This window comes from Sturnus vulgaris, chromosome 9 (assembly GCF_052056855.1).
Source record: "Sturnus vulgaris isolate bStuVul1 chromosome 9, bStuVul1.hap1, whole genome shotgun sequence".
Classification (NCBI taxonomy): domain Eukaryota; kingdom Metazoa; phylum Chordata; class Aves; order Passeriformes; family Sturnidae; genus Sturnus; species Sturnus vulgaris.
In genome coordinates this window covers 5,834,294-5,854,112 of record NC_142251.1, presented here as the reverse complement: position 1 = coordinate 5,854,112, position 19,819 = coordinate 5,834,294, and the positions used below count along the sequence as shown (strand labels likewise).

Here is a 19,819-nt window from a genome sequence, read left to right as displayed (position 1 = left end):
TTCATAGACGTAGATGGCAAAGCTATGCACTTGCATGCATTTGGCCAGAGGTTATAGAGTGTTACACCACTCACTCTTTAATTAATTTCTTTTTTTTTTTGGTCAAGCATATTGTGTTTATCAGTCTGAGGTGTTTCATGAGAACCATTTTGAGGACAGTAACTGTGTATTGCACCAATCTGAACCCCTCATTTGTGCTTCACAAGCATGACAACACTAATTGCTAAAGAGATAGCAAGTTGGGGTTAACCAGGAATGCTTTATGGGAGAAAATAAATTCCATCTCCATTAACATGCTACTCTCAGCTATGATGGATGAGCATTTTTTATCTCCTCAGCTATTTGCCCAAGGATTGATGATTCAGTTGATTGGGAGTATCTCATATTTTTCGCTTGAAAAGCACATAGTTCCACCAGAATCAATGAATAAACATTAAGTGCTTCCCTTTCATTTCAAGCGGGATGGGCTGATGCTCTTGTGGAGCAAGGAGGCCTAGATTTTATCACCGGGGCTCATTACACTGCATTCACTGCCGTATGTAGGAAGTTAATGGAGAAGCCCAACCTGCTGGAAAGTGATGGCCTGTGAGTGTGAAGGCCTGGGAAGAGGGAATGGCTGTGCAAGAACAGCCACCACACTCACCTTTCCCTTCTTCCTGGGCTGACATGGCACTGCTGCGGCTGGGAGGTCACACACCTGCACAAAGGTGAGGGGACAGCGACTCTTTCCCATTCCCCTGGCGCCAAGCGAGCCCTTCCTGAGGGGGAACCGAGGTGAGGAGTTCTTGAGGCGACGGATGGGGCGTTCCTGAGGCAAGGGATGAGGGGTTCGTGAGGTGAGGGGTTCGTGAGGTGAGGAGTGAGGAGTTCCTGAAGAGTGAGGAGTTCCTGAGGCGTGAGGGGTTCCTGAAGCTAAGGGTGAGTGGTTCGTGAGGCGCTGGGCGCTGCCGGCCCGGCCGAGGCTGCAGGCGGCAGGGAGGGCGCGCTGTGGCGGTTCGCAGCCCGGGACCGGCCGCCCCCCGCCCACCCCGCTCCCGCCGGAGCGCGGCACACGCGGGCAGTGACATTTCCCGGAGTTCCCGAGCTCCCGCAGCCGGGCGAACAGTCCCGCTCCCGGCATGGGCGGCCGCCTCCTCCTGGAAAGAGAACGGGTGAGACTCCGGGCGCCGTGTCACGGTTTGGTGCACGCTGTCAGCTCGCCATCGCGGCTCTGTGGCGAACGAACGTATTTGTTTGGTGTTGTTTGGTGGGTGTGGGGCTGTTGCTTTTGTTTTGTGTTTGTTTTTGATTTTTCTTTTTGTGTGTGTGTGTGTGTTGTGTTTCCTTTTTTTCCTTTTCTTTTCTTTTTAATTTTTTTTTAATTTTTGGAAGCCTCTTTGCTGAGGATTGAACCTAGCGGATGGCTCCGGGCCTCGCACCTCTCGGGGCGGCCGAGGGCGTCCCGCAGGATGGAGTGTCCCTCTCCGATTGTGGGGACACTCAACATGAAATGGCGAAATAACACATGTTCGGCTCCCAGCCGCGAGTCCTTCTGATCAGTCCTTCTGTTTTTTAGAGTGGTCACGCTAACACACACTGCAGCCGGTGCCCGGAGGCGCGTCCCTCGGCCGCGGGGCACCGGCAGCGCCCGGTGGCGGCGGTGGGTGCTCGGTGCCGCCCCCCCGCCTCTCTGTGCGTGTGTGGCCGCGGGCTCGGCGGGTCCCCGCGGGGACAGAGCGGGCGGCTGCTCCCGCTGTCCGCCCGCTGCGGGACTGCCGGTGCGGACCCCGGGCCCGGTGCGGGGGTTCCGGCGCGGACCCCGCGGCGCGGGGCGGGGGCGCGGCAGCTCCGCGCCGCCTCCCCGGCGGTGCCGCAGTGCCGTGCGCTGCCGCCGGGGCCGGGCAGGGGGCGCTGCTGCCGGGCGCTGCGGCGGCCTTGGCCGCGGAGGCACCGAGCGAGCCCGGCTGGCGGCGGCGAGGGCGCGCCGGCCCCCAGCGCTCCCGGGGCGGACCCGGGGGATCCCCCTCGCCATGCAGACCCGGCGGCGCCTGCTGCCTCTCGAGGTGAGTGAGCGGCGTCCGGTGCGCCGCCGGCGGGCCCGGCAGGCCGGGGTACCCCGCTCCCCAGGCCCCTGCCGCCCGCAGCGAGGCCCCGCGAACGGGCGGGCGGGGAGGGCTCCGGCGCCTCGGTGGAGCCGCCGTATCGCCGACAGCGCCCTGGGCCTGCCCGCTCCGGGCGCCCCCGAGCCCCGCCGCCCTTGTGTTCCGCACGCCACCAAGGGGAAGGCAGCGGTCGTCCCCCAGCCCTTCTCGGTGGCCGCCGTGGTTCTCCGAGCCCCCTCCCCGCCGTTCCCCCTCCATCCCCGGGCGTCCGGACTGGGTGACCCGCTCGCCCGGGGCACCTTTCTCCCCGCGCCGGCGATCGTGGGAATGGGGAAAGAGCCGCTGCTCCCCCCGGGACGCCCCGGGTGCCGGCGCGGGGCAGGGCGAGGTTGTGCCCGGGCAGCCGCGGCTGCCGGCCCGGGCAGGGGAGGATCCCTGCTCTCATCTCGTGCCCTTTTTATGGCCTGATCTCCGCTCTCTCCCCGGGCAGGGAATGTTACTTGCTCATCGCGATGTGTAACAAGTCACTCCTGCAATGGTGGTAGTGGTGGAGGGGGATGGGGAGAGCGGGCGGGATGCGTTTTATAACATCTCTAATTACGTGAAATTGTGGTCATGTCTCACTCTAAGAATAACTGGCACTCTTGGCATGTCTGACTTTTTGCAGAGGTGGGCTAGTTTCTTGCTCATAAATGTTATGGTTAAATAAGTGCCTATGGTAGAGCGTGGCTCAAGAAATGTTTTTATCATCTTAACCAGACAGAGAAGCAAGTAGCAGATGGAAATTGATAGACTGTGTTTTCGTGTTAATGATCTTCTTTATTAATAGGATATTCCTTATTATTTTATGACAGAGGTTTTTCAGAGGGTGTCATTTTTACGCCTATTTTCTTTCAGTTCAGATATTAAAAGTTAACTGAATTCCGTCAGTCTTTTTATTAAGTGTGGTTGTCTCAGATTAGAATTTCTGAATAACACTGCCCTTAGTTTTTGGGTCCAGACTGAACCCAAACCCAGAAGGAGCTGTGTAAAAATAAATAACAATAATAAAAAAGGTGCTCTACCTGAATAAAAGCTTTTATTTTCTTTGGGCAGCATTTAACTGACTAGGTAAGGCTTTAAAACATTGTAATTAACTTACATTACCAAGTAAGTTTTGGTTGCATGGAACAAATCCAGATTATAGATACAGCTTCAGTGGTTCAGACATCCAAATCCTTTGTTACTGCCTGAACCCTCCGTGTGCTTCTTTTTATAAAGTTACGGCATGTGATGCAAAATGAGAAGAACAGTCTCCTTGACCCAAGAGAGACAAATTTAAAAATCTCTTCAGAGGTTTGGGGAATCTGAAATGGAAGCTGAAGAAGGGTCTAAAATTTCAAACAAGCCTCCCTCTCTAATTGAAGCCCTGATCAGTCCTGAACAAGTTACGGTGTTCTGACACACTGTGATTTATTTGCACTGCTTTATGGTGCCTCTTTTAGTGTGTGAGAAAGGAAGAAACCCACCCCGAAACCACTGTGCTGACTCCTGATATTGGGTGTTATTTTTGCGTGTTAGCTTTGAGTCAGTTACGAGGCTGGGGATTAAATACTTTCAAACACACACTCATTTCAGGATCTGAGGCCTGGGGCTAAGGCTGAGATGAAATACAGTTTTTTTAGCTTTGACATAAAGTCTGGCTGTGATTGTCTCAGGGAACAAAGGTAGAGACTGAACAAAGATGCAGTATTAAAACTTATGGCCAGAGAATGATCAGCTTTTAATGTCTGTTGTAGTCTGTCCACTCGCTGAGCCAGCTTTGGCAGAAAACAGCTTGCTTGTTTTTCAGTTTACAGGCTATCTATAGAAAATTACCTGGAAATTGCTTTGCTAAAGGATTCGAGTGGCCTTTTGCTTTTCAATACAAGTTGGCCAAAAAGGGGTTTTGGGAAGAAGTTGTGTGTTTCTGTTCTGTTGATCAGAAAAATCTTTTTGATATACTAAACTGAGAATCTTCCCAATAAAACTGATTTTCTTAAACAAAAATCAGCTGAGGAATGATAGTTTCAGTGCACAGTTAGTCTGTGTGCTGATGAATCTGATCTTTTCCAGAACACTGTTGTAAGATGCCAGTATAATCATAGGCTTCTTTGAAAGTGTTATATAAAGGCTAATGTTTATTTTTGTAATGTGATTGAGATTAAAGAAATTGAAAGGTGGCCTGTTTATGGTTCTATTTGTGATTCTTTAGGAGACTTGGACTTTTAAATGGACAGAAATGTGAACTAATATGCTTAGTTTTCTTTCCTGTTGTTTCTCTAAAGCATTGAGAAAGGTACAAAGGTACAGGTGACAAAGCTTTTTGTATTGATAAGCAATAGAGAGTCAAAAGTAAATGGCTGAAAGTAACTGAAAGTATTGAGTTTTAGCTGATAGAGACAGCTTTTACTTCTGTGTTAGCTAGAAGTGTTGGCTATGTCTTGCAATACTGGGAAAATTGTTTCAATTAATGCAGATGGATAGGAAGATATAAAATATATATCAAGGATCCTTCATTGACATAGTAGTTTCTACTTGAACTGGAATTCAGAAAAAATAGAATTCAGGATATATATTGATACAACTTTTTGGACTAATGACTAGAACAAAACATGCTATATATAGTTATCAAAAGAATAGCACACTGAAAAATCAGTGTGATAAAAGTAATTGACCTTTATCATAATGCAAACAAATATAATTTATTTGTAAAGATTAATTATTTGCCTTATCTCTAGAAATAATTTTATTTTTACGTACAAGTTAAGTACATTCCTACTTACTGTGTGTTTGGCTGAGTTTCACTTTAGCTGCTATTCAGGCTGCCATAGCAGAGAGGTAGAATAGGAAAAATACTTTTAAGGTGAGTGTATATGTATTCTTTCACTGAATAATTCCAGTCTGGTTCATTACTGGATTATTCAATAATATAATTACTGCTGTATTGCTGCAAGAGACAAGCAGAGATGGCTAATATTGGTACTTCTTTTTCAGAAATAACAGCCCTCCAAGTAGTACATCAGCATCAAATAGGCTTAACGTGAGTGGCAGAGGAAATCCATAAAGTGTCACTTAAACTATTTTAAAGGTAGTTACTAGGGAAATCTAATTAATTTAAAAACATAGGTTGAAGGCAAGCAGTGCATGGCCAGGAACTTCAGTGTATCAACAGAGGGTAAATTGTTCTTTCCCTATTCTTTCATCCAGATCTGCCCAAGGGAGAGGGAACAGAAAGCAGCAAGTCCAGTCAGCTGAGATTTGCACAGGCATAGTTCTGTTACAGTTAAAAAAAAAAAATAGGCAAAAAAAAAAAAAAAGGTGATAAACTATGTGAAAAACAGGTGTGGAGTCACAACCTGTGGATCCTGTGTGTTTTAGGAAGTGTGGAACTGGAGTGCTCTCTGAAGAGCTTGTGTGATATCTTCAGTCTGAGGATAAACTAAGGCAAGAGTGTCAGCTATGAAGGCCGAGGAAAAGAGAGCTTTAGGAAACTTCCACATTGTTTTGTTCTCATGTGAAATTTGATCATTTGGAAACGTCAGTATGTGGCAGTGTGACCGTGTGTTATGCTTTGAAGTTTTGGTGTTGATATATCAAACTTTTCACATGTTTTGTCCCCAGTGTACGCTGAGCAGAGGAAAACATGGACTTGAATGCTGGATTTCCACTTGCATTGGTTTTTTGCTTGTCTCCATGTTTCTTGAGTAGAAGTGATCAACTTTCTCATGGAATTATTTGCAGATAATGCTAATAGCTATTCTTCTCTATATTTTGTCTCTGTGTCGTATATAGAATATATAAATATATTTTGTCTTGCTAGATATATGTGTTAATATTGTTAATACTATACTTCTGATATTTTGATGGCAACTGAAGTTACAAACCTATCTATGAATCAGTGGAGTATTAGCAGTATCAGTTGCTTAAAGGAATAGAGTGAAGGTCCAGAAGCATTCCAGTAAGTTCTGCTGGGATTGTCTAGGTTTGTCTGTCAAGAATTTTATTGCATGCTGCTTGTTTCCTATAGTTCTTCCTCTTTTAATATCAACAGGAAGCTTGATGAACTTTAGTTTTTAAGAACTTGATGGCATAGTGGAGTTGAGTAGGACTATACATTTAGAAGTGGTACTGCCTGATAACAATTTTTTCAAACGCTGTTTTGTTGGATTTCTGTTGCAGTTTGGTTCCAGCATAGTGACAGAGGTGGAAAGCTTTTCCATGGAGGCTTGAGGCATCAGCTGGTGTTTCAGACAGTGCTGTTGAACCCTGTGTAGGGGATGGTTTTGTGTGTAAAGCATTGCAGTAAATGTGCCTTCACTGGTGTCTTCCTGGTTTTTGGCCTAACTTGAGCTTAACTTATGTTTGCAGTACGTACAAGAAGCACTAAAACCAAATGTACACAAAGTACATACAAAAGCTTGGAAGTGTTTCTTCCTCTGCTATTTTCTATGTGTGAAAATGTTGTAGAATTGAGTTTGATAATTATTTTAGGGCTATTTCCCAGCTATTCTTCATTAGAGGAATTAAGCACGATCAAAGATGCCTGAAATGTTTTGTACTTTGCTTGAGCTGAGAAGATCCCTTTGTCCAGTTAAGAGCTAGAAAATAAAGGTTCTATATTATTATTATTATTATTATGCTGACTGGTAGTGCTTCAGAATTTTCCTTATTGACTACTTGAACTACAGTTTTGCAGAAGAGGCTTTTTTTTTGTTGTTAGCAAAATGGTAGCTGGGAGGAGTTTGTCATTCCTCTTCTCAGTGTACAAAGAATCTAGAGGACATTTCCTATCAGGTGATAAATTGAAATTAGGCCATCCTTGGGTCAGAGATGCCTGTGTGCTCTGTCAATTACAGAAGAGCTCTAGCTGCTCTCATAGTACTTAACAGCTTTTTGGATTCTTGCAGCTTTAAAAAATACTGTAATTGGAAAATTTATATTTACTTCTACAATATACTGAAGCCTTTTTTAATGAATAAGGGAGCTGAAACTTCATACACATTTTGGGTACAACATTTTCGTTTCACTCCAAGTTGAAAATTTTATTCAGGGAAGTAATATGGGTGAAATACTTTAGCAGATTCATAGCAGATTATGAATAGAAGAACATACAGTGGTACTTTTTTCCAAAAAGTAGTGTGATGCACTTAAAAGAAGTTGGTAAATGTTCAGTGGAAGAAGAAGATCAAAGAGCTTTCAAGATCGCATAATACCTTCTTTATTTGTGAATGACACTGACTATTAGAGGAGCTTTTCTTGTTTCCAGGTTCAGTTTTGTTGTGTCAAAACTCTGCTTTGAACTCAGTGTACATGTTGGCTTACCTGTTTGCACTGCAAGTGTGAGCTAGAAGATTGACTTAGGAGCACTAAAATAAAGGCCAAGCCATTTGAAACGAAGATGTTACAGTGTATGTCGTTACTATAAATTCAAGAAGAATTGGCAAATCATATGAATATGCATAAAATTTATTGCTTGACCAATTGGCCAATCAGATAATTGGAAGTTTGTAAGATGCTACATGACAAAAATTGTAGATATTTTCAGATTTGTTTGTTTCTCAGTTATTGTTTGCTGTGCTTCTCTTGCATTTCTTTTAACCCAGTCAATGAAATTGTTCTCTCTTCTGTTTCCTTTTCTTCTTCAATGACTTAATTTTTTTTTCCCTCTCTATTATTTTGAATAGTTAGATTTTAAGAGGAAGTTTGAAGTGGTGCCAATAATAGGAAAATATGGGTCCTGGTTTCGAGGATGTGGATTCCTCTGGTGTGTGTTGTGCACAGGCCTCATTCTAATCTTGGGTGTGCCACACATTCAGTATCTCTGAGGTGAACTTTGGTGATGAGTGTGGGGGTGAAGGTAAACCCTGCCCCAGTCATCTTCTGAAGGTGCCTGGCAGAATTGAATTTGTATTCTCACTTCAAGTTCTGCAGCTCTGAGCTTTGCATATCAATTTAAACAAAATGAAATTAATCTTGTTTGTCTGCCAGGTCTGGAAGTGCAGTGAGTGAAGAGGTGCAATTTGGTTTTTCTGCAGGTGTTGTAGAGAAGCAAAGGCAAGTGGGCTGCTGTGGTTTATTGCAGAAGAGAGGTGGATAACTGTGCTGGTGGTTCTTAAATAAGGGTGATACGAAAGAAAAGTTTATCTTTTATCTCACTCCCACCAACTGCTGCCTGGGGGTAGTGCTGACCTGTCTTTTTAGTGCATCACAGATCCAAGGAGCTTGTTGCCTGACACCATCCAATACTGAGGACAGAGAACTGGGCTTAATTAACCTGGTGCTCTAAAGAGTTCTGTAGTTCTTGGATTGAGTCAATGCAGTGTGCTGGAACCAGTAATAAAGGAGCTGAAACACTGGGAATCTGTTCCAGGTTAATTTCTGATGACTTCGACTTATTTTTCACCCATTATTCTTTAGATTTTGTGAAAGATTTTGTAAGTAGCAGGGAATTTCATCCATAATCTGGACATGGAGAGAAGTATGTTTTGTTTCAAGTTGGAAGATATGTTGAATGAGTTTATTATAGTGTAAATTTTATCTGATGTTATATGTATCCAAGTCCTTGAAGATACTATATTAGTAAGCATTTTGTTCCACCATCTGTGGAATGAAAGAATATTGTTTTTCTGTAGATGTAAATCCTTTTTGCCCCACAGTATCTCTTCCCTTCCTTCCCTCTCTGCATAAATCCCATCTTCTCACATAACACCATAATCCTGGGGGTTTTTTCCAGAGCTGTGTGGGTATTGATTGCCCAGCAGGTTGCTGCCAAAATAGGCAGAGCAGCTTGCTTTTCCCTTGGAGGGCAGTCACTTGGATTTGTTTTTACTGTGTAGATACACATTTTCATGACATATATATATATATATATATATATATATATAAATATGAGCATAAAGGATAGAAAATTAACAATGTAATCCTATAATATTGACTTCTATAGGAGATTAAAGATACAACACATGAAAAGTGGCAGCATCTGAACACTTAACCAGTCTGTAAATCCTCTTGTTCATATTACTGAGGCTGTGAATACTGAGCTTTCTTTGCAGGCTAGGGTAGACACAAAAATTACATGGTTAAAATATACCCAGCAAACCAGTCATGCCAATGTAATTTTTTATTCCCTATCTGCACTGTAATGCAGATAAATGAACATTTAGTATGTATTGATATGATGCAAGGGGAAGGTTCCCTCTTTGTGATTTTTTTTTCATTTATCTCACAGTTTTTGTAATTGCACATTCTCCTGTGGTACTGTAGAAGTACATGCCATGGCTTGGAAATAGCTTGCTTCTGAGGCTGGTATTTTGTCGAGAAAGGCACAGGTATCTGATTTACACATTTACACCCTTTTTGGGCTTTTTACTCCAGTATACAGCTTCTGTTTGTGTTTGCCCAGCCACATTGATAGTCCAGCAGGGCATGTTGGTTGTCACTGTGTTAAGAAGATACATTTTAAATGCTGTGTTGGTTAATTCAAAATGAGTGTTTCAATGGTCTCTTATTTGGTGAACTTGAAAGTACATCCAAAGCCCACTTCTTAGGTTATATTATTAACAGATTACTTTAAATAGCATATATATTGAAACAGCCTCTTAGCTGAAACACCAAATTGCATTGATTGTAGTAGTTTCATACTGTGTTTTTGTACAAATGAAGACTGCAGAAAACCCCAGTGTATTTCATGGGTTTCACAGTTCTTTCTTGACTCTTTTATAAATGTAACTTTAAGAGGTTGTTACTTAAGCATCAGTCCACTTGTGTGCTTTTCTGCTTTCAAGTAATTGTATTGGTGTAGTGGCTTAATAGCTTCTATATTGTATTTACCTTGGTTTCACTTAACAAGTCACCTGTAAAATGCATTTTAAGCCATCTCTGGAATTTGCTCATAGATTTTCTTTTTGTATACTCATGTAGAATGAATGTGGGGTTTATTATAGTGCCAATTAGAAATTGTTTCTTGAGACTCATGGGCAAAAGATAAATGTATATGTAGTGGATTTGTTCCCTTACTAATTTCCTGTAATACCCCTTGTGGCTATATATTTTTTTTTTCATTAAGCTTCATTTCTGTACAGATGGCTTTTAAATGTAATTGTACCCTCTAATTTGAGGAACCATGTAGTAGTGCCTCCTGTGTAGTTAACAAAACTTGCCTTGACTAGAGGTGCTTGAGGGAAGTGGTCCTGGATGCTGAATACCCACTGTGTATATGTGTCAGAAAATGCATTTCAGGCTACAAGGCTGGGGGTTTAAATGAATTTGTGGAGGAACTTAATGATGGTCAGTAATGTTGAGGAGGGGTAGGAGGCAGGTTGGCAGTTAGGACAGTGTCTTAGGATATGGCTGTTATTTTAGCCATGTGGGTTTTTTTTCTTTTTTGATGGCCAGCCCTCTAAAGACTTCCATTTCTGTTTGCAGAGTAGAGGTACCACCATTGTCGTTGGATTTGCTCCCACTGTTCTTAATCTCCTATGGTTAAAAAGGTTATTTACAAGTATGTTTATACCAGTAATTAACAGTAATATTGGAACATGGGGTTTCTCATGGGTTTTTTTTGTCAGAAAGTAGAAAGCTTGGGTAGGGAGAAGACGAATGGATGCAGGAAGAAGTGAATGGGGAAGGAATGTGAGAGGGGAAAAGGAGTCCTGCAGATGAAGAAAACAGGAGCATGCCACAGGCTGAGAAGGAGGGGTAAAGAGGTAAAGGGAGAGGGGTAAAGAATTAACCACCCTATCAGTGGACAGAGGAACTGACAGAGGTTTCTCAGTTTTGATCTCTCTGAGAAATAGAAATGTTGCATCTGAGTTTAGAAGAATTTGGAGTTTCTAGAGCTCTGTAAGATTTCTGATAACTGTATTAATACTTGTAACTCATTAATAAGAAAGGCTTTCAAATGTTTTTGGGTTTTGTCTGTTAAGTCTTTTATTTCCTGTGACTGCTAACAGAGATACAGAATTATGGGCACTTAGTATTATAACTAAAACTTCCTGGAGCCCAACATAAATTTCAGGTGGATGTCCTAAGTGGCACAGTATATCAGTGAAAAGAAAAAAGTTTTACAGTGCACCTAAATGCAAGTTACTACTGCCTGTTTCTGGTGGTCCTTTCAGCACTGTTAATGGCCCTGAGCACAGATGAGATGCAGGCTCAGAAATAGCAGTTTCAGTACTCACTGTTGCCATGGATGGAGTTGTATTGAGTGAGTTACTAGTTAAAGATGACTTAAGACATAATGCACTGTGAGCATCAGCAGTGATGTTAGATCATGATCACAAACGTGGGAGGGAACTTTGCTACACTTGACAACAGTGTTTTATAATGTGTTTGGTGTGATACCAATATAAAGGTCTACACAAAATGGGAATTAAGTTACCAGCTTAGAAATAATTTCTGGGAGAAGAGAGTATGAGATGAAAGTCCATATTTATTTCAGGGATGTATGGTAATCCGGCTTTACATAACATAGGATTTGAGAAATAGTAACTGTTTGGTGTCTGTAATTATGATATTTCTTTAAAAGTTACGTCAGAATTTAGAACACCATTGTGTGGCACAGGTGTCAGGTGAGCAGGGATGGCCAGAGGAGTATTGGAAACAGAGCCTGTTGATGAAGGTGTTGTTAGTAACTGCCTGACTGCTCTCCAGTGGTCTTGCAGAGATTTTGCCTGTTTGGATGGTCCATTTTCTAAAGAGCAGCTGAATGTATAAATTGTATAAATTGTGTTGCTTCCAGCAGCTTCTCTCCCCAGTGGGTACAGCTCGGAATTGATGGGCTGGTAAATGGTAGCAAAGCAGTTTCCCTTCTTGCCCATTGTGCTTTTGATCTATCCCATTCTGGTTGTGTGGCACTTCTGGGTTTTATTACCAGCTTTTGCTCACTGGCACTTGCAAGTGTCAGCCCCTCTTGAGCTTTATGAAAATGACATTTCCTTAGGAGTTGTTGACTTTTGATTAGAGATTCTAAGCGACTTCAGTCAGTTCTTCCCTTATTGCCCAAATCTAAGAAAGATCTGAAACAATGTTGAGTCTATTTGGGTTTCATTCTTGATTCTACCCTACACTGGAAATAAGAAAAATTAATAAAGTATTAGGATTAATCCACTCCGGGATAGAGTGTGCAGCTTTAAATAATTTTATTCTTCAGATGTTTTAAACATCAGAGCCAGAACCTTCTCAAGAACTGAAACATAAAAAACATCCCATAAACCTACTTGTTGTATATGTTTACTTTAGTTTGCATTTGAATAAAGATAAATAATAGCTTCAGATCAGTATGTTAAGTGGATTAAATAAAAAAAAATAACTATTTTGTTACATTGATGATGTTACATGGAACCCATGCACAAATTAAGAAACATGATTTCGTATTAAATTTATGTTTAATGCACTGCATTAGCTTTTTATGACTTACAGTATTTTAAAATTGGAAGTTGCATGAAACGAAGTGTTACAAAACATTAGATACACAAACCACCACATTTTGAAGTGACCTCTACAAGCATATGAGTAAGCTCAGGAAAGGATTTTTCTTTTTTTTTTTTTTTTTTTTTTTTTTCCAGCCGTATCCCTCTGGAAAAACTTGCGTGGAAGGCAGCACTGCGGTGTAAACCTATCTATTTGTTCTTCCCCCGAGCAGGGATGGATCCTTTTCCAGGCATCACAAGCAGTTACATAAGCAGGAGCTGGTTCCTGTCTCCAGGTGCTGAGGCCCAGCCTCTGCAGCAGGCTGAGGCTGCTTGGCAAGGCTGGGCTTTGTGTCAGGAAAACAAATCAATTGCTTTCTCCTTGAAATAGTAAAAAAAGGGTAGGAAGTGGAATTTTATTTCTACTGTAAGTGGTTATAAAGCAGGTGTCCTTTTCAGTTGAGCTGCTTTTATTTTGTGGAGCACAAAGGTTGATAATGCTGCTGTAGTTTTGTCTTGTCTCCCCTTACTTTTGACTGTGATACTTCCTATAATGCTGCTTTGAAGTTGCTGCTCTTTTGACTGCCTTACTACTGCTCAGGCATGTGTGAATGTCTCCTTATGGAAACTTGGCTGGAGACAAAAGTGGAAATAATGGCTTTAAAATGGCATGGGGGAGAGTCCAGGGAAAAGATGCAAATATTGGTGAAATAATTAGAGAGACTGTTCTGCCTTAAGCATTGTCCACCTCTGTTCAGTTGATTGGAAAAAAAGACAATCCGATGCAACATGGCAATAATTTATCTTTTGTCAGCATTCATGCATAGTGAGCTGGTACAAAGTGTTGTGCTGCACAGAAATAGTCTGCCATACTCTAGCCTGCTCTACACTGAGTAGTAGGAACATCAGCAAATTATGGAAAGTAAAGCTGAAAGATGCTTGGTCATCTTGAGCTTTTGGTGCAGGAGAAGGATTAGCAGCAACTGTATCTTCTTTGTGTTTGTTACATTTCATTCTTGTTGCTGTATTTAGTATTTCTTACTAAATGGATTTATGGTGAGTTTTAATTGGATATTTCGAATCTGAATTGTGGTATAGACCATGTATTTTAAAAAAAAATCTGTTGTCGTTTGCTGAGTTTTCTTTAATAACTTAGAACTTTGAAAACAATTTTTTTTCCTAGCTGCATTGAATGACTACTACTTTAATTTATTAATAGAACACTTAATTTTGGAATGCTTAATTTGGGGCCTAATCAGAAGTCCCTGCCATTGCAGGCATTTTCAGGTGTATGTCAGATATTGCTACTGCAGTGTCACGAACACTTTGTAATGCCTGCCCTTCCCTTTTTTTGGCATGTGCTAGGTAGAAAGAATTCCATGTTTGGGGGCAGAATGGTTGGGCATGTGGTAAACCACCATTATTCCAAGCATCACATTTGAGTGAAGAGCCCTCTTTTCCATTTGTGAAAGTTTAACTTCCAGATTGCTTGATCAGATAAAAGAATTAATTTTACATTACTGATGTGTGTCCTGAAACTTTCCACCTGTCTCCCCTCTTGTTTGATACACTGATTTCCTGTTAGTGTAACCCCCTGCTATGGTATTTCTTGTAGTTTGTATTTTCTTGCAGTTGAGGCTGAACACATCCCCTGTCTGTAGTCTCTGAATCTCCCATCTGATACTTCCAGAGTGTAGACAAGGTAGGAAGTGAAGATACCAGTGTTGAAATCTGGATTTGCATTTAAGATAATGCCTAGTTCAACTAATCTAGCAATAATAAAGTGCCTTAAAATGGCTGCAAATGTCTCCCTGCCTACTCAAAGACATCTTCTCACTGGTAGCACATTATAGAGGATCTGTAGTGTAGTTAAGAGTTGGATCTTTGCCAGTAGATGGAAGCATTTTTTAGCATCTCCTCATGTTTGAGCATTTTTCGCATTTTTTACCATAGTATCAAAATTGCTTCTTTTTCAGTCTCTTTCCATTTATTATAAGCTATTCCAGTTTCTGCTAGTTCAGATTACTTTAATTTAATGTTGTAAACATTTTTTGCATTCTTTTTTGTGGAAGATACTTCTAATTTTATATTTTTAGAGTTCTTTTCTTCTGTTCTTCATCCTTTCTTTATTCTGAGCACGTCTGTGCTTGTCAAATTTCTCTTCAATTTCTGTTTTGCTTTTGCAGTAATTGGTAGTCGCCTTCTTGGAGCTCCTGAGGGAAATCAGACATGTAGGGTACAACCAAAGCAGCACCTGAGTGACACCACTGTAGGGCAGGAGACAGAGGATCAGCCAACCACCAGCAGCAGAGATAAGGAACCAAAATGCTCCAAGTAGCAAACTGGGACAGCAGGGACACTGGGCCTCCTTCACTTGCAGTGATCTTAGGTCTCAGTGGGCCCATAATTTTTAGGTGGAAATGTATGTTTTACAAGTGTGATAGAACCCTTTTTTAGCAGTGTGTGGGATTCAAAGAAAACCTAATAATCACTTGGTTATATGTTGTTGTGAGTATTCTTGGCTCTCATTTGTAGTTATTCCTTTTGTCCTCGATTTTCATTTAAATATACTTCTCCTACATTAAATTCTTACTGAAAAAAGAATTTGGCTCTGTTGCCAACTTGTTCATTTTTTTTCATGAAATCCAAATGTTATAATTTACTTTTTTTACTTCTTTTTTGTTTAAATATACTACACTCATATCTGTAAGCATGCTTTGATTTTTGCATTGATCTTTGTAAGGGGAAATGGCTGCTGAGAATAAATGTTGAACTGTAAACAAAAAGCTCCAGGACCTCCAGGTGTAATATCTCTTCAAAGCTTACTTTGGAGACTGGCAGCGATTGATTGGATCTGTGTTCTCTGTTGAGTGGTTACACATAAAAAAGTCATTACCTGGCAAGAATGGAACAAGGAAAGAGGAGCAGAATAAAAACAATGAATAATAAAGCTGTGCTGTTGCCCTGAGTATTGCTTGCCTAGAAGGTTTGCTGGCTTAGAGCACGGGTGGCAGCGCTGCTCGTTTCAGCTCTGGGTTGCTAGGGCTGATCCATTTCTGATCAGGGAAGGGTGAACTTTGTGGTTAATGTATGACTGCTTCATGTGATGTTCGTGATGCAGCTGACAGGCCTTGCCATAAATCACAGACAGAATTGTCATTAATTGATCCGTCTTTTCCAAGGGGTAATGAAAACTGAATCATTTTCCTGCACTACAGGCTGGGAGGGGACATGATGGTGGTACAGAAAACCTTCCCCACTGCTACATGTACTTCACATCCCTTTGATAAGGCTTATTCTGAAGCCTTTCAGTGGAATTAAATTTCCTCCACTTCTGTTTTTGCCTGTATGTGAAGCCTATCTGAAGAATATTGTAATAAGATGGTATCTACTATTTAATTTTCATTTATAGAGGTAGAAATACACATAGCATCAGAAAGTTTACTTCTATACAGGAAGATTTCTGCTGGCATCCAAAACTGTGGGATTCTGAGTTTGGAAACAGTACTACTCAGAGTGCTACTGTTCAGCTCATTAGTTTCCTGGAATTATTACTGTAGCTTATTTCTGAAAAGAATAATAAACAACCCTGGGAAAAAATTAGTGTATCACTGAATATTGCTTTAATGCATGGAGAACGTTTTTTTTTTTTTTTGGCACTGTTAATTTTGCTGGAGCTTGACGATTTTTTTTCCAACATATGTTGCAGCTTCATCAGAGTATTAATTAATATTTCAACTACCTAACAGGTCAAAATGTCAGTGCTAGTAAACCTTAAAAAATGAATTTGACGTATCTCATTCCTTTTCCTGCACCGTTTGTCACAAACTAGTTTCTTTGTTCTCTGCCCATGGCTGTATTGGATTTTTGAGCTATGTTGGCTGTTAGGATGCAGCCTGGGCAAATGAGCACCTGACCTGTAGAAATGCTGTGGATTGAAGAACAAGAGTTTCTTCCAATGACTTTTTTTTTTCTTTTGGGTCCTCCCTGCTACTGGAGTTTGGTGCTACTGTGGGTTTTGTGAGATGAAACCTTTAGGAAAGAAACTAAGGGAGCCTAAGACTATAGGGGGAATAATTTGAAGATAAAACCACTTGTTTAGTGGTAACAAAATCAGTGGGAAGCTGATGAATACAGTTTACAGAATTCAGAGGGCTGTGAATTTTTGTTGATTATCAAAGCTACTAGCTCTTTATTTTTGGAAGGCCTGTTGTAGTATAATATAATTGATTTCAGAGGCTAGTTTTATAAATTGTTGCAGTCAAGGTCATCAGGAATACAAGGACAGTTGGAGTTGCTGCATTACACTGAGGGTTTACAGTTAAATGAAGAATAATAACAGGTAGGTAGCAATGTGGTTTTTATTAGCAACATTTTTCACCAGACTGTTGGAGAGCAGTAGTGGCATAGTGCACACACATCCTTGAATTTAAAGCTTCAGATGTAATCCAAATCATCTGAAGCTTGCAGCATTTGCCAAATATGCCTGTGCTAGATGCAGTCATGTGTTGAAAAGAACATGGTTTGTGGCAAAATTACCAGGCATAAAATACATGTTTGTATTTTCTTTCTAGGATCAAGTAGAACACCCTGATTCAGCAGAATTGGCTGGTTGTGCTGCAGTCATCATGAGAAGGCACAGGGTCATTTGTTTCTTAACATATGTGTAAGAAAAAGGTAAGGGGCAAATTTTGCTTTAGAATATAATGATTCAGAGTTCTGCACCTGAAATGTGTTTTATTATTCTTATGGATATGTATGTATATACATACACCTTTGTATATGGATGGATCTTTTATACAGAAGATGGTGGAATATTTTTAGTAATTTGTTGTTTTGTCTTTTACTGAGAGTAATTGCCCCATTTTAGAGCAAAGATTGTGTCTTATTTTGTTTGGGAGAGGGGGAAGGCGGGCAAAGTCTTTCTTTCTCAGTCTGTGCTGTAGCCAGATCTCATCAGTTCTAAATAAAGCTATTGCTCAACTCTGAACAAAGTGTTCATTACAGCAGAGGTGCCTGACTCGCAGGGACAGGTAAGACACAGATCGCCCAGGGGAGCTGGAACAAGATGTGCACTTGACCATTGTTTGTTGGGGTTGAAGGAAGTCTTCAGGAGCCCTGGATCTAATAAATCAGTCTGTCCAGTCGATCTGTACTTCTGTGCTGTCATGCTTTGGGAAAATGACATTTTCTGGATGTGTGGTTTTTATCAGGATGAATGAACAATATTTTGTTTCAGTTCGATCACGCCCTTTGTGACTTCCATCTTAGGAGCTTTTCATGGATATTTTTTGTGAGGACTATAATAAACTATTTGAGCATTTTGTTCAGTAAGAGATTACTGAAACGTGTAGGTTCACAGTTTGATATTGAAAGAGTTGTCTCCACAGGACAGCATGAGAGAAAATCCTGAGATCCTATTCTGGTTCTTTACATATTCTCTGGTTTTTAGGTCTTTGCTATGAGACCAATAGTTGAATGTCAGTATTACTTCCTTTCAGTGCATTTTTTTTATTACAATGTTTTAATGTGATTGTGAGCTGATCATCCACTGTTAAAGACAATTTGAAACACTAAAGACTGTCAGTTCCCGGTGGTGAAAACATCCCAAGGATAATTTAGGATGTGCAGTGCAGACGATCATGGGTTACATAATCCCTTATCATAGAGCCCAACACAGGTAGGAGTCTGGCTGCTTTGCAGGTATAACACAAGTCTCTTGTACAGTTCATTTCCCAGGAGCAAGCTGGCATGTGGGATATCTGAGCTCTCTGGAGAGGCAGCCTCCAAGTCTAAGCCTGTTCAGAATAACACCTAATTTTAAGGAAGGTTTTCCTGTCCTTTACTTCTGTCTCCTCTTCCTCACTATGGAGCTGAAGTTTGTGTTGTGTCTGAATGCTGTGATGACAAGGGCAGTAATTCTGGGTGGATATGACACACACATTTCTGGTACATGCACCTTTAAATTTAGACATCAAGGGAGAGTAAAGCATGTAAGATTCATGGAATGTAAGTTCCTAAGTTTCAAAAATGAAGATGATGATAAGCCTATGCTGTTATTAAGAAGAAATTGATAAGAAAACACACTTCCTGAATTATGCATGATCTATGATCCAACAGGAACTTGAAAATAATCTGCTTTGACAGGCTGCATGTTTTAATTAGCTCTTTGCCCTGAAAGACAGAAGATGACTCTGCAATGGGTAACAAGTGATCTTGAGTTCTGGACTTACATACCAGTGGATTGTAACCATTATAAGAATTTTTTGTATACAGAGTTAAATAAAATGTAAAATTTTACCTTTTCTTCCCCTGTCATTAGTCTTTTTAGCCAAATCTTTGCATGGAGGACTGTATTTTTGAAAAAAAACATGTCCTCATTTTTACTCATTGGTGGTTTATGCTTCCTTTTCCTTACAGTGGCACAAGATCCTCTCCTTCATATTATTCATCTCAATATAGAGTAATTTAGGAAGTATCTTCTTTTTGGTGGCATACAGCTAAAATTACCACTGAAACTTCTTTCTGATTTGCTTGTGCTTTTATTCTCCTTTTTCCAGAGTTTTAAATGTTGTGTGTTTGCTCATCAGCTTCTCTCCATGCCATGACTCAGGGTATTTGAGCAATACCACGGAGTTTCACAGCTATTAAGGATCCTTTAAAAAATGTCATGCCAACCTTTGTACTAAGAAGAACATTGGGATTAGAGTAGTTCTAAAATTCTTCTGAACTTTTATAGTGGTACATGTGAGATGCAGTCAGAAGTTTCAAGAGACCTGTAAAGGAATATGCTTTTTATTTAGCTTGGGCATTTAATAAAAATGTTCAAAATAAAATTAAATTCTAAACCACAGGGAAAACAGCCACTCAATTATTACAGCATGCTGTGTTTGAGCATTTTTATTTCCTATTTTGATCTTGAGTTTCTGGCTATGGAGAGTTGAAGCATTAGATCTTCAACTGGCAAATATGTGAGTTGCTGACAATCAGGAAGCCTTGCTGATAGATCTGTTAGGAACATGAGCACTCGTCCTCCTTTACTGTCAGACAGAGGAGAGGACATTAAGGACTTCTGTGGATTTGGCAGTGTGTTTTGCCCTTGGCAGAAACTTCCAGAAAAGCTTGGGTGGTTGTTGTGTTCTTTTATATAATAATAACTTCAGATGTTAGACCTGAATATTTGCAGCTGACCTTTTCTGAGAAATACCTACTGCAACAGACAATGAGATCTCATTTAGAGTGGCTGTCAGCTTAGTGACTGAATGTAAAAATGAAAGGTTCTCCATATATCCTGGTACATCAGTGAGT

At 40.9% G+C, this 19,819-nt stretch overlaps 1 protein-coding gene across 2 annotated transcripts in view; it reads left to right on the top strand.

Moving 5' to 3' along the window:
• The first annotated feature begins 1,878 nt into the window (after positions 1 to 1,878).
• ZFYVE9 (zinc finger FYVE-type containing 9) overlaps positions 1,879 to 19,819 on the top strand; it is a 56,437-nt gene continuing 38,496 nt past the window's right edge. The window contains exons 1-2 of one of the 2 annotated variants that reach the window (XM_014870634.2): positions 1,879 to 2,042; positions 17,086 to 17,188. The gene's annotated coding sequence lies outside the window, so the exon portion shown is untranslated. Of the gene's footprint in view, positions 2,043 to 17,085; positions 17,189 to 19,819 lie in introns of those variants that run through there. The other variant, XM_088169698.1, reaches the window with a different exon arrangement.